The sequence below is a fragment of the Poromitra crassiceps genome (assembly GCF_964638095.1).
Source record: "Poromitra crassiceps genome assembly, chromosome: 1".
Taxonomy (NCBI): domain Eukaryota; kingdom Metazoa; phylum Chordata; class Actinopteri; order Beryciformes; family Melamphaidae; genus Poromitra; species Poromitra crassiceps.
In genome coordinates, this window is record NC_139623.1 from 129,772,243 (window position 1) to 129,787,214 (window position 14,972).

The following is a 14,972-nucleotide window of genomic DNA, read 5'->3' on the forward strand; positions in this document are numbered from 1 at the left end:
TGCCCCCCAGAGGAAAGGACACGCCTTGTGTGGGTTAAACAAGCAGAGACTGTATTTCACCAGTCACTGTCAGCGTGTGTGTGTGTGTGTGTGTGTGTGTGTGTGTGTGTGTGTGTGTGTGTGTGTGTGTGGCTGCAATGCATGCGGGTGTTGTGGGTGTCTGTGTGACAAATAAAGACGGGTTTGTCGGTCCAGTTGTTGTTTTTCTAAGAGTAAAAAGGGGGAGAGAGAGAGACAAGCGCGCGCACATGCACATGCACATGCACGCGCACACACACACACACACACACACACACACACACACACATGATTATCTTTGCAGTGTAACACAGAGGATTGGACTCCAGATGAGCCTCTCCTCTGGCACACATTTATCTATGTTGTCAGGTGTGCCTAGACGATTACCCAGCATGCCGTGCTGCTCTGTGGCAACTCCCACAGTGAGAGTCAAGTTCTCACACAAGACCAGAGCCGGGGAAAGACTGGCAACCTATTACTCACAGCCTCTTTCTTATGTTCCCTTCACCAAGTCTGATGGACAACAGAACCTTATCTATTGCCTCATGGCTGGCTGGACTTTATTATCCCATACTGTATCATCCACCCCTGACTATTTCTTTTGATCATGTTGGAAGGGTAAATGCTATTATTTATGCTGATATTTATGCACAAAATAAGATATGGGCAGTACAGCATAAGGCCACTGCTTTAATATACAGTATAAAAGTACAGTACAACAGCTAAGGGGCTTTTAGGCACTCTGCGTTGTTGTAAAATCACTGTAAACCCCCACCTCTTGGGGCTTATTGCTTTAATAGCATTAACTAGAACATATTCTGTTCATGAATTAATTTCAATAGAATCCATGCAAGTGATTTGTAGAATGGAATTTCAGGTAGAACTAGAGGGCACTCAGTAGAGTGCATACCTCCACCAACCTTTCAACAAAGCTTTGTGGTGTTACGTTAATCTGTTCGGAACATAGGTGCCCTTCTTGTGATTGGTTGTGCCCATTGCCACGCCCCCTTTGGCAAGTGGGGGTGGAAAGTTAATCAGCTCGTCCTTGGCCCATGACCAACCTTTCTACGAAGTTTTGTGGTGTTACATGAATCCGTTTCAAAGTTGGGTGCCTTTTTGTGATTGGGCATGCCCATTGCCACGCCCCCTGTTTGGCCAGGGGGCGTGGAAACTTCTACCAATTTTGTTGCAAATCCGTTCATAACTTCTTTAGATATCCTGCAGAGAAACAAACAGACAAACATAATCTCCTGACCCAGCCAACTGTTGGCAGAGGTAATTCTGAAGGACATGGCTCTGACTTTGGCTCTCAGGGTGCCCTCTCCTTTTTGGTTCACACAAACAAGCTACTGTCGATCTACACAGGCTATTTTAATCATTTTTCTGTTATTGTCTATAGAAATCAGAGAACCTCAAAAGGCCTTTAGCGTTTTACTCTGTGAACATGATGCTCTCTGAAAGCAGAATTTGCCTCAGACTAGACATTTCTAATTACATACGCCTTCATTTCAGAGCTGACTTTTGGCTCATTCATGTGTAGACTGAAAAACATCAGTTCAGTTCAGTTTGAGGTCATGACGTGATATTCTCACACAAACAGAAAATCCATGTGTGTGTGTGTGTGTGTGTGTGTGTGTGTCTGTGTGTGTGTATGTGTGTATGTATGTATGTATGTTAGGGCTGGGCGATATGGCCTCTAAAGAATATCACGATATTCTTCGGCTATATCGCGATACACAATATATATCTCGATATTTTTTTAATCTCTCATAAATGCTCGATTTAACCGTTCAGGGTTCATACACATTTTGCCCAATGGATTTCCATGACTTTTCCATGACTTTAAACCAAATTTCCATGACTAAACATTTTGTAAAGTCTCGTGTATACATGAAAAAGTCAGTGACTAAAAATATTCTATGTAATGTAACTACTATCAGATTACAATAATTGAAAAACTAACATGGTCATTTAGTACTAAAACACATTACTAGCCCCAACACTGATGACAACAAAGATCTTAATAGAGCTGGGCAATATGGACCAAAAATCATATCTCAGTATTTTTAGGCTGAAGATATGATATATCTTGGTATTTTCTACAAAGTGGGCTAGATTTTCAATTGTAAATTGGGCTGGGCGATATGGACAAAATATATTTACACAATGTGATTTTTGATTAAAAAAAATCATCAGTGAATAATGATATAATGAATAACGTTAAGTGGGTAAAGGCAAATAATAGAACAGCTACAGTCTGTCTGGTAAGCTCAGAAAATGACTTCACTTAAAGTTTACTGCAGCCTTTAAAACCAGGAAAAGACGAGTATGCAGTATCACGATATTACCATAACAAAATCTAAAACAAGATCTAGGTCTCATCTAGTCACAATATTGGCCAGACCTAACCTTGAGTGCCACGCAGAAACGCTGAGACACAATTTGCAGAAAAACATTATTAAAGTTGATTATCAATCTGCTTCCTTATGTAGTGACGATAAATTACTTCGTTTTGAGACACGCGCACACACACATGCACCTCGCTGTGTTGACTTGACTGACTGGGGTTGACTTTATTATGGAGCCAACGGGTTTGGTGCATGTTTTGCAGATAACCGTTGTTTTTTCAACATCGATACCCAAACCACTGCAAGATGATGGATCCAGTGCTGTTTCTTTTTGCAACAAATTCATCGTAATATTCGTATATATATATATATATATATATATATATATATATATATATATATATATACACACACACACACACACACACACACACACACACACGACAGTTTCCTATCGTCATTGATTGTATTGGGATATTTGCTCTAGCCTACTGTAGGTGATGACATGTTTTTATGTCAGAATTGGATTGTGACAGAGGAAAAGTCAAATAGTTACAGTCGGCCTCTGGCATCATCTTAATGATCCACCGTTCCCTTTGGGTCAAGCTCTTGTATCTGTCTGTCTATACAGCCTCCAAGCCATCCCAGTTGAAATGATGATAATAATCTACGGACTTATTGATCTTTCTCTCAACATACTCCATAGAGTCAGGTATTGTATTCAATGGTATTGTGGCACCTCAGGTGCTGGACATGAAAGCTGGATCCATTTCAGCCTTCCCTAGGGTCATATGATTTCCATTTTGTAAGGCTGACGTTTTGGACCCAGATGCAGAGATGACAGACACAAATGAGTTTTCAAGTCTTTTACTGACTTTCAAAAGGTTTGCAAAAACAATGCAAAGACCGAGAGGTCAAAACGGAGAGCCTGGCCAAAAACAGGTCGGACAGCCGACGATAACTAAAAGTCTTTATAATAACCAAAACAAGGAAGTGGTCCAGGAATCCTCCGGGCGAGTAATATAATGTCCTTCGCAGGAGAGAGGGCAGGCCAGGAGATCCTCTGGCAGAGAGCGTCCAGCGAGACAGGGACTCGGGAAGACAGCGGGTTCAGGAGACAACAGCACAGCTCAGTTCGACCATAGGATTGTTTTAAGATCAGCACAGCTCTCTGAAAGGACAAGTGGTTAAATAGACTGTCAAACAGGTGCAGGGCATTACTGAGAGATTAATAGAAAATTACAGCTGCTCTTCTATTGGCTGTGACGGTGCCTCCTTTACTGTAGCGCGAAAGTGGGTTCACTTCGCGGGAAGGCTTTTCAGCACCATGGACAGCAACGGGGCAGCCTCCGTGCTGTCTGAGTGGCCGGACAGGTTTCTCCCCGCAGTCAGGAGGGACCACAGAATTAGGCTATGTTCCCACGGGCGTGTCACATTTGTCATTTAAATCACTTTCTTTATATACAATTTGTCAACTGAATCGTAACTCTGAGACCCTTTTGTTAAAAAAATGCAAATGAAATTATTAGAGCAGTCCAATGTGTAGCCATAACTCCATTGAAGTATTGTTGAGATTTCATATGCGCATATCACATTGTATTTTCAGTTGGATGCTGAAGCCATTAAATTCTTCGTTGGTGTCTCGAGAAACAGATTACATTAATCTCAAAGACTGTCACCTCAAACGTAAATCACATCTTATACTTTCTTTGTGCCAGCGTCTCAAATGCTCATGTCTCTCATGTGAGGCAGGCGGTTAAGAGCTTTTCACGATGGAAAAGCTTCAATTCTATGTCAAGACACAGCAAAGAACACCTCCCACAATCTTTTTATCCTTATTTATTCATAGTTCATTTATTTTCGCACAAGAACGACAGTGTTCACCAAACAAAGCACTGTCAGTCAAACCAGGAGAGCTTGATAGGGAGGGCTGGATAACTGTCAATACAATTACTATTGTGCATCATGCAAACCCTTGCAAAGCTCAAAGTTAATTAGACTAGTGAGTTTATTTAAGCTATATATACCATTTCAGTTATGAATATTACAGTTGACACCTTTAGATAAGATATGAATGATACATTTTGATTAACCCAACTGTGCACTTTGAAATCCGTTTAAAATGCTTCGAACTGTAAACCTGGCAGAGGTTCACAATGTGTGGTCCGCGGACCACCAGCGGTCCTTGAGGCAAGAGAGCTGCAAGGGCCTGAAATTTCGACCCCAGCCCGCCCAGGCCCGTGGCATTCAGGCCCCGGCCCCACCACAGCCCAAGGGGTTAAGCAATTATTAGGCCCGAGCCTGTGACCAGGCCCGATGTCAATATCACGATATGACGACACATCTCTCTCTCTCTCCCTCTCTCTCTGTGCTGCGGAGGCTCTAAACTTGACAGCTACCACTGCTCAATATCTCTCTCTTCTGTCTCTGTCCCTCTCTCTCCCCCCCTCTTACACACACACTCACTCACTCACTCACACACACACTACAACTATGATACGGTGGCTGCAATCACTTGCCGTAGCCTATCAAAATCCAATTTGCCACAATTGTCGCCAAGAAACTCATTCTGCAGGGATGGAAGTCCCCCTCTCCACCCTCTTTTCAGCTGTGGTTGGTCGACATGATCTCTGTTATACAGTTGGAGAGACTCAGGTACCTGAGGACCAACTCACTTAAGAGATTTCTAGCTATTCGGAACCCGTTTCTGTCCTACCTTGATGAGGTTAGGGCCGATGGGTGACTCGCCCGGCTGGTCTCTCCTGGACCCCCTTGTGTGAGATCCCATAAATAGCGTATTTTGCGGGCACGTAGGCACCTTGTGTGGCTGGTGGCACCACATTGGAGTGTCGATATATATGTATGTTTTTTTTGTGTATAATGGATGTTTTTTTCCCTTTCTTTTCTTTTCCCGTGTCTGAGTTTGTTTGTTTTTGTTTGTTGAAAATTACAAAATAAAATATTGGAAAAAAAATCCGAAATGTTGTCTCTGTCGAGAGAACGATCGTTAAACGATCGTTTAATTGCCAACAGCAACAATGGCTACAAACTGAACATGATGTCACTCAAGCATTTCGAAATTAAAACAGCAGACTCACCGTTTAGCTGCATTGACATTATGTCACAAATCTTTGGCAACAACCGGCTAAATCCACAATCAGGCAAAACTATTTCGACTTTAACTTTCCATTTGCAGGCACTGTGCAAGAAAATGATTGTATATTTTGCCATTTTCTCTGCCGCATAGGGAACTTTCAAAAACTCTCTCTGCTCGTTTTTTTAGCTTGTCAATCTCAACCACTGACGTAGCGCTTAGCTTGTTTATTTTTCATAGGCAGCTGGAGGACTTCCTGACAGAATTTTTCAAAATAAAGTATGTGCGCATGTGATGTGCTGTCTGCTGTGTAAAATTACGCGAGAAATACAACTTTAATACTTTTTTAAACAAGCCCCAGCCGGAGCCCGAGCCCCACCTAAATAGCTCCAAATACCAGCAGCTGCGTAAAAATACGGGTGAGGGTGTGCAAACCTCAAGACGCTTATATGAAATCACACCGGAAAGACATACAAAAGGTAAAATACAAACACACACAAATCATAACCCCCCCCCCCCCCCCCCCCCAAACACGTTGTCATGACAGCTTGGAGTCTGCACTCCTGCTTAAACTGTATGCAGTGCCAAAATGGTTCCTGAACAGGGAACAGCTTACTGTATTTAAACATCTAACTCCATCCAGTGATGATTCACCACTGGACCCCAGTAAGAATAGCTGTTGCATTTGCTGCAGCTAATGGGGATCCTAATAAACTAAACTAAACCATAAGGATCACTAACAGCCTCTGTGTTATCAATGTCCTCATAGCCCTCTCATCGGATGACTATGCCTCATAGCCCTCTCATCGGATGATGCCCCCATAGAGACACTGTGTCAGTGCCTTGCGCAAATTAATGATTGGATGTGCCAGAATTTTCTCCAACTTAATAAAGACAAAACAGAGATAATTGTCTTCGGCAAAAAAGAAGATAGGCTCAAAGTTACTGCTCACCTCGAATCCCTATCTTTGAAGCCAAAGGACCAGGTAAAAAATCTTGGCATTATTATTGACTCTGATCTAAATTTCAACTCCCACATCAAGCTTATAAGAAAATCTGCCTTCTATCATCTAAAAAATATAGCAAGGATTAGAGGCTACATTTCCAAACAAGATCTTGAAAAACTAATTCATGCTTTCATTTCTAGCAGGCTAGACTACTGCAACAGTCTTTTCAATGGTCTTCCCAAAAAAGCTATTAAACAACTACAGCTCATTCAGAATGCGGCTGCTAGAGTTCTAACAAGAACCAAGAAAGCTGAACACATTACACCAGTTGTCAAATCCCTGCATTGGCTGCCAGTAAATCTTAGAATAGACTTTAAAATTCTGCTAATAGTTTACAAATCTCTCAACGGGTCAGGCCCACACTACATCTCTGAAATGCTTCTACACTATGAACCATCCAGATCCCTGAGATCTTCAGGCACTGGTCTACTAATTGTCCCGAGGACCAAATCAAAACATGGTGAAGCCGCGTTCTCCCACTATGCCTCTCATAACTGGAACAAACTCCCTGAACACATTAGATCTGCCCCTACTCTGCCTATTTTTAAATCCAAGCTAAAGACCTTTATGTTTACTCTTGCTTTTAACTGCTACTAAACTACTGCCTCTCTCGGCCTGTAATTTAAAAAAAGATTCCTGTACATTTCCAACAAATGGACTGTACATGTAATAATAATACTGAAGAGTGCCTTGTAACTTATTTAAAACAGAAATAATGTTTCATGTTTGTTAATTTGAGTATATATTTTAACTAAAACTGTCGGCTGTGTTTTTTATGTGTTTTTTATATGTGCATTGCTTTGCTGCTTGTTTTTTCGATTATTTTTTTGTAAAGCACCTTGAATTGCCTTGTGTATGAAAGGTGCTATATAAATAAAATTTGACTTGACTTGACTTGACTCATCAGGCTATTAACTTTATCTACAGTGCACTCCCAATGCAACTATAAAAGGCAGAAGCCATTAAGCAGCAGCATGTGTCCTTGCCTTGAGGATGCCGTTATCTGACAAACCTGAGGCTTGAGATACTGATGGAGATGGTGATCCATGTTTTCGCGACATGGACCATCAACTTCACTTTTGCAAGTATGGGGAAAATATAGGTCTCATAATTGTTGTATATAGACCCCTTATACAGCTTGTCAACATTGAGCTGCGCGCGCAACGTGTAGGCAGAAAACCCTCAGCCCAGCATTCACAGACAGTGAAAAAGCCCCGCTGTCAGGACTGCTCTATGCCCATCTGCAACACACAGTTATATTTTAGTTTTAAAATGCAGTTCTCGGCTTACTACCACAGCTTATCGCCTAGTGATAAGCAATGTTATGCATCGAAATTAACGTTGTTTAATGGGATATGTCTTACAGACCCATACGCACTGGCGCTGTCAATTGGCCAAGCCTAGTCATACATATCGTGCATTCCTTTATAACTGGGGATAGCGTAGATAATTATTCTGTAACTTGCAAAGATATATTGTTATGTTGATAATGCACACAACTCAATAATGACATTATTTAACGTTACTTGGTCGTTAACTAACCGAGCGATGTGGCTGAGCAGCCTACAGCTTCAGGCAGCTTACCTGATTATGAAGAGCACTACAAAGTTGGGCATTTTTAATAATGTCCTCGTTCCAATCAGTTCAACTCAATAATGACATTATTTAACGTTACTTGGTTGTTAACTAACCGAGCGATGTGGCTGTTACTAGCAGCCTACTACAGTTTACCTGATATGAAATGAGCGAGCACTGCAAAGTCGGGCATTTTTAACGATTTCCTCTTTCGGCTTGCAACCAAAGACACCTACGGTTAGCATAAAAGCAGTATGAGTTGACAGGATTCGGTAAAACTTTAGTCCTTGCTTTTAATGCTAACCGTAGGTGTCTTTGGTTGCAAGCCGAAAGAGGAAATCGTTAAAAATGCCCGACTTTGCAGTGCTCTTCATAATCAGGTAAGCTGCCTGAAACTGTAGGCTGCTCAGCCACATCGCTCGGTTAGTTAACGACCATGTAACGTTACATAATGTCATTATTGAGTTGTGTGCATTATCAACATAACAATATATCTTTGCAAGTTACAGAATAATTATCTACGCTATCCCCAGTTATAAAGGAATGCACGATATGTATGACTAGGCTTGGCCAATTGACAGCGCCAGTGCGTATGGGTCTGTAAGACATATCCCATTAAACAACGTTAATTTCGATGCATAACATTGCTTATCACTAGGCGATAAGCTGTGGTAGTAAGCCGAGAACTGCATTTTAAAACTAAAATATAACTGTGTGTTGCAGATGGGCATAGAGCAGTCCTGACAGCGGGGCTTTTTCACTGTCTGTGAATGCTGGGCTGACGGTTTTCTGCCTACACGTTGCGCATGCAGCTTGCTTTGTTGTCATTGTGACGTAGGCGTATAATTGGTCTATAGAATAACTTGAGTGAAGAAAAGCTTGATCTGCCCAGTGTGACCCTCCTTGGGAGGGAGTGGTGTTCATATGAAGGTGGAGGCCTGTATATTATTGAATCTCACATGATTGCGGGCATAATGTAAGGGAATAATTCTTAGTGCTGAGGGACGTTGAATTCTTCTTAAAAGTTTCAGCACCACAGGGGCATGGTGGCTCAGTGGTAGAGCTGTCGCCTCACAGCTAGAAGGTCCTGGGTTCGATTCTCACCTGGGACGCTGTGAGCGCTGAAGGAATGCGTGCCCATCCGCATGTCCTCGAGTGCCCACCACCCGGGTGGGATCGTCAAAAAGGGCCTTTCTGTGTGGAGTTTGCATGTTCTCCCCATGCCCCCTGGGGGTTTCCTTCATATAGGAACACCTCACCAAAACATGCAATATCCTGGTTGCTAATGTGGTTCCTCCTCTGGTCGTTAAGGGCGCCTGTTCGGAGGGAGGGGGACTGGTTGGAATAGCGTGAACCTCCCACGTGCTATGTCCTACCGGTGAAGCTTCCCCTGTCAGGTGAAAAGAAGCGGCTGGCTAACTGCCCATGTCTCTGAGGAAGCATGGAGCCAGTTTTGGCTCTCCCCAGATCGGCAGAGGGTGGAGTAGCAACCAGGATAAATAAATTAAATTAGCACTAATGGGGGATAAAAAATGGGATAAAAAATCGGGGGGGGAAATAGTTTCAGCACCACAGCCAGGGACAGCGCCATAAACCACCACTTAATTCTGCATGAAATCGACACTATAATGCCAGCAGTATCACAGTACTGTGATGTCTGTATCACCACCCAGTACCGTCTGTCTGTGTGGATGGCTGTCCTCCACGTATCTCGAGAACCGTTGGTCGGATCGACAGTTTGGACACATGCATAGTCATAGTGCCACCTACTAGCAAGACAAAAAGTGGTTTATCTCGAGAACTGTTCGTCTGATTGGAACCCGGGAAATTTAAGTGCTGAATTTCATGCAATTCAACCAATAAGATCACGGCTTTCACGTTTCTTGAATCCTGTCTGTCCGATCAACCTCGAACTGGGGAACCTGCACTGCACTAGTATTAATAATAATAATCCTGGTGGCTCACTTGGTAGTGCGTGTATCACAAAGGCTTAGTCCTTCGCGTGGCCGACCCGGGTTCAAATCCGACCCGTGGTCCTTTGATGTCATCCCCTCTCTCCGCACCTATCCTGTCTATGTACTGTCCTATCCAATAAAGGCAAAAATGCCAATAATAATAATAATAATTGATAGGACATACAGTATATAGTGCTTTTCTAAATACTGAAAGACGCTTTACATAAACATAAACAGATAAACATACACAGATACAGAAAATACAAACACAAAAGTTACAAAGTGAAAGAAGATGGTGTAGGTGTGAATTTGGGTTCTAGGGAGGCAGAGAGAGTCAGATATTGTCTGCTTTTTTAGAAGAGGAGGGTTTTGAGTTAGTTTTTGAAAGACGGAAGTGAGTCTGAGTTTCAGATACGATACGATATACTTTATTGTCAGTTTAGACTGAAATTTGTCTTGCAAGACAGCAGCAGTCCCACATACAAAACACATGACAAAGAGAACAAAACCAAAAATACATGACACACATACAACATACAGAGAGCACTGGTCACTGTTCCACTGACCCTCGGCCATATTCTTGATTAAGCCTCAGGATCGATTGATGTATAAAGGACTTTCTTAGTCTGACCTTCTTAAATGTTGGGATTAAGTATCTCCTGCCAGAGGGCAAGAATTCATATTCTTCATGTCACACATGATTAGTGTTTGAACAATATTTCTAGCTAACCTTAATACACTGTTGACGTAAGTAGACTCGTATAGATTATGGAGTGGTTTATCAACAATTTTTGAACAAATATTCATCTGTCTTAGTAGTTGTGATTTTAAGGTAACAGACCAGGTGGTACCATACCAGGTGGTACTACAGTCCCTGGTGAAAGTGGGCCGGAACCGTCCCGTGCGCAGTTCCTTTAAGACTTTCCGTGCCTGAACGCCATTCGGGGAAGACATGCAACTGCCTGTCAATCAAAATCCGATTGCTGCAGAGTGCAGAAGCAATCACGATCGCACAATTTCCAACAAGGAAACGCATGGCTGACGTTATGTCGTTAGGGTAACATAAACAACACGTAGTCTCTCATAAATTGCTTCTAAATTGTTCAAATGCAGTGTTTTAGACCTGTGGTTTTAATCTGTGCTGTGTAGGCTATAAGCACGCAGCTTCTGAATGCGGCTGCTGCAACTCGGCTATCCGTCTGTCAATACTAGTCTCACTTGCCTCCGCCAACAAAAACAGTTCTCCCAGGATTGCACTTGTTCCCAAGCAAGCAGAAACAGTAATATTTCCAACCAGTGAGAGGCAGCGATGTGCCTCTAGGCATCTAGTCTGCTGCAGAGCTATTAGAAGCAGCAGCAGAAGAAGAAGCTTGCCTGATAGCTCGCTAAAAGATTAGCACTAGTATTTTAGCAAACTACCAGAAAGAGCGTTATCTTTATGATGGATTAATAATGGTACTAGGCACACGTAACTCTATAGAGCCCCGTTGTAAGGTCTGTTTATCAAAATAACGCATATTTTGAAAACGGTTTTACTTTGTGGAGTAAATCAGCAGCTAACAGGCTGGATGTAATAGGCAATGATAGAGCAGCTGTGAAGCGGAGTGATAATACAGTGAGTGTCAGTGCTGTTATCGTGAAATGTCTTCTTCTGTTGTTTAATGGCGGTTGGCAAAGGAGACTAACTATTGTGTCTCTTCAAGTTGAAGAGACACAATAGTTCACACAGGAGAGAAACAATGTAATTGTTCAGTGAGTGAGTGGTAAATGTTTTGCCATAAAGGAGACTTGAAGAGACACATGATATAGGGTTAGATGGGTTAAATGTTTTGGTCAAAAAGGAGAGTTGAAATCACACATGACAGTCCACATATAGGAGAGTCTGTTGTTGTAATGTTTAAATAAATAATTAACTAGTAGTAGTAGTAGTAGTAGTAGTAGAAAACTTTAATGTCCTCCAAGGAGGCAATTTGTTGTACAGCACAGTACATGAGGACACAGACACATTAAAATAAAAACATACACAACTCATAAAAATCATAAAATCATCTGAAGTGGTCAAAAATACTACAAAAATACGCAATAATACTGTGTATTAAAGTGCACGTTAGCAGCCCTGCATATTTAAAGTGCACGTGTTAGCAGCCCTGCATATTTAAAGTGCATATCTGATAACAATAAAACAACAAATAAAAACTTCCGATTCCCTGAATCTCACATCTTATTTAGCTCGATGATTGACATGGGGATAAATTAATGTTTCGCTCTGTTGGTTCTGATCTTGGGGTATGTGTACCTCCGACCAGAAGGGAGTAGCTGAAACTCTGCTGACAGTGGATGGGTTTTGTCTGAGCAGACCTTGTCTGCCTTCACAGTCAGCCTAGTCAAGTACAGGTGGTACAGGTCAGCCTGCTGTTGCCCCATGAGTTTTCCACAGATCTTAACAATCTTTCCCAATTTATTTTTGTGAGTAACTTTGGAATGTCTGTACTAGCATACAATACAATAACAAAGAATACTCTCAATAAAAGACTTATAAAAAAGAGTAAGAATTTTGTTATCAACGTTAAAAAAGCTAAATTTCCTAAGGAAATACAAGCGCTGTTGGCCCTTCTTAAAGATAGCATCCACGCATTGGTCCCAAGATAATTTGTGATCTATAATCAGACCAAGGTATTTATATTCTGTCACCACCTCAATCTCCTCTCCTTTGATCATTGATGGGGTGGATAGTGGAGGGTCTCGTCTAAAGTCAAAATGAACCTCTTTAGTCTTGGCTATGTTCAGAGTCAAATGTGAGGCCTCACACCATTTGACAAAGTAATTTAGAACTGGGCCGTGTTCAACTTCATCGTGTCCCAGTAGGCTGACCACGGCGGTATCATCCGCAAATTTAATTCTATACTGTTCAGGGTAACTGCTACGACAACAATCTGTGTATAAAATATATAAAAACGTTGACAGCACGCTGCCCTGTGGTGTGCCAATAGAGGTGTAACGCACCTCTGACCTGGTACTTCCCACTCTTACCCTCTGTGATCTGCCTATAAGAAAACTCAGAATCCATGCAATTAATTTTGCGTCCATGTGGAAACGTTCCTTCAATCTGTCAGCCAGTATCAGTGGGTGGATGGTACTGAATGCAGAGGAGAAATCTGCAAACAGGACTCGTGCATGTGTTTTACAGCCCTCCAGATTCATGTACAGAAAGTTTAAAAGCATTGTAATGGCATCATCTGTACCTCTAGCAGGACGATAAGCGAATTGTAGTGGGTCCAGAACCTGTTTACACTCGTCGTAAATGTGGGTTTTAATAATCTTCTCCAGGGATTTAATTACCAGAGAGGTAAGGGAAATGGGCCTGTAGTCATTAGGAGAGGATGGACGTGGCACTTTAGGAAGAGGGACCACTGTAGATGTTTTCCACAATTGCGGGACCACCTGGGTGTCCACTGAGCGTTGGAAGAGGGAGCAGAAAATCCCACTCAGTTGTGCAGAGCAGTACCTCAGCACCCTTCCACTGATGTTATCGGGCCCTGGGCTCTTCCGGATGTTAGTGCTCTCAAACACTCGCTTGACCACCTCTTCCCTGATAATGAGTGTGTTGTGTGTGTCCTCCAACGCAGCACTGTTCGCCTCTCGCCAAGCAGGTATGTTGTCATTGACGCCCTCTGTCTCAAAGCGAGTGAAGAATTAATTTAATGTATTTGCTGAGGAGAGGCACTCCCTCTCACCAGGAGGACAGGTGTCAAATTTGTTTCTTCCCTTAAAGGGAGCATTTGCCATTGTCTTTATGCCAGTCCATGCAACCCTAGCATTGCCCTCCGTCAGGGTACGCTGCATCTTGTCCCTGTACTGACATTTGGCTTTATAAATCTCTTTGTTTACCTTCCTCTGTATCTCTTTCCTATCCTGCAGGCTTCCTGAGGCAAAAATCTTTTTTTTCTCATTCAGTACCCCCTTTAACTCCTTGGACACCCACGGTTTGTTGTTTGGGTACACTCTGCTGGTTTTTGTTGGAATAACCACCCCCTCACAAAATTCTATATAGCCCGAGATGACTTCTGTCATCTCATCTAAATTGGCTGAAGAACTATACATATTGTCAAGTGTTTCTAATTTCTACACCATACAGGCATTCAAAAAATGCGTGCGTTCAGGGATACATGAAGCTGGGGGCGGGAGGATAACAATATGAAACGATGAAGGTTGTGGTAGTCGGCCTAAAGTTCCTGTAAGAAATTCAAACCACTTTCACCCCTGACTACAGTACCACCAGATGGTTGGAGGGAGGGAATTCGGCAGTGTTGGCAAAGGCTCTGTCCCTCAAGGTGTGGTAATTGGTCCTGGTGATGGGGGTCAGAAGGTTGGCATGAGGGGGCGAGATTGTTGAGCGCTTTGTATGTGGAATGAAATGAATTCGGTGCTGTACTGTGAGCCAGTGGAGGTGTTGAAGGATGGGTGTGATGTGTTGGCGGGAGTGGGTGAGCAACCGGGCAGCTGAGTTCTGAACCTTCAACGGATGTATCTACCTTATATATAGTATGTGTTGGGAACTATTGGACTCTGATTGGACTAATGGGTGGATGTCCCATCTAAAAGCCCATTAGTCCAATCAGAGCTCATTATTTTCATCTGAGTTTCCCTTTCCGTTTTGACTGACTTTCCCTTGGAGGAAGTACAATACAGACGGGTAGGTGGGAGCATTTGCAAATTGTGGGAGCCAACATGTCTGTTTTAAGAGTGTGAGTCAATGCAATGGCAAACTCTTGTTACATGACAATTTTGACAAATAAGAGACTCAACCATGCATTGTGCATTCATACACTAAAAACTGATTTAATAAATAGCATTCGGCTTTTAATGTTTATCATTTCAAAATATTACATTACATTACAGGTTACATTTTCCATGACTTAAACTGTATGATTCCCACTGTAAATCAATATGAAGCCTCACAAATAATTGGAGTATC

General features: G+C 42.3%; 1 protein-coding gene across 2 annotated transcripts in view; it reads left to right on the forward strand.

Annotated features, from left to right (window-relative positions):
• Positions 1-14,972, forward strand: part of gabrb2b (gamma-aminobutyric acid type A receptor subunit beta2b) — a gene marked incomplete at both ends in the record, with an annotated part of 306,515 nt that overhangs the window by 185,111 nt on the left and 106,432 nt on the right. The gene's annotated exons all lie outside the window — the stretch shown is intronic.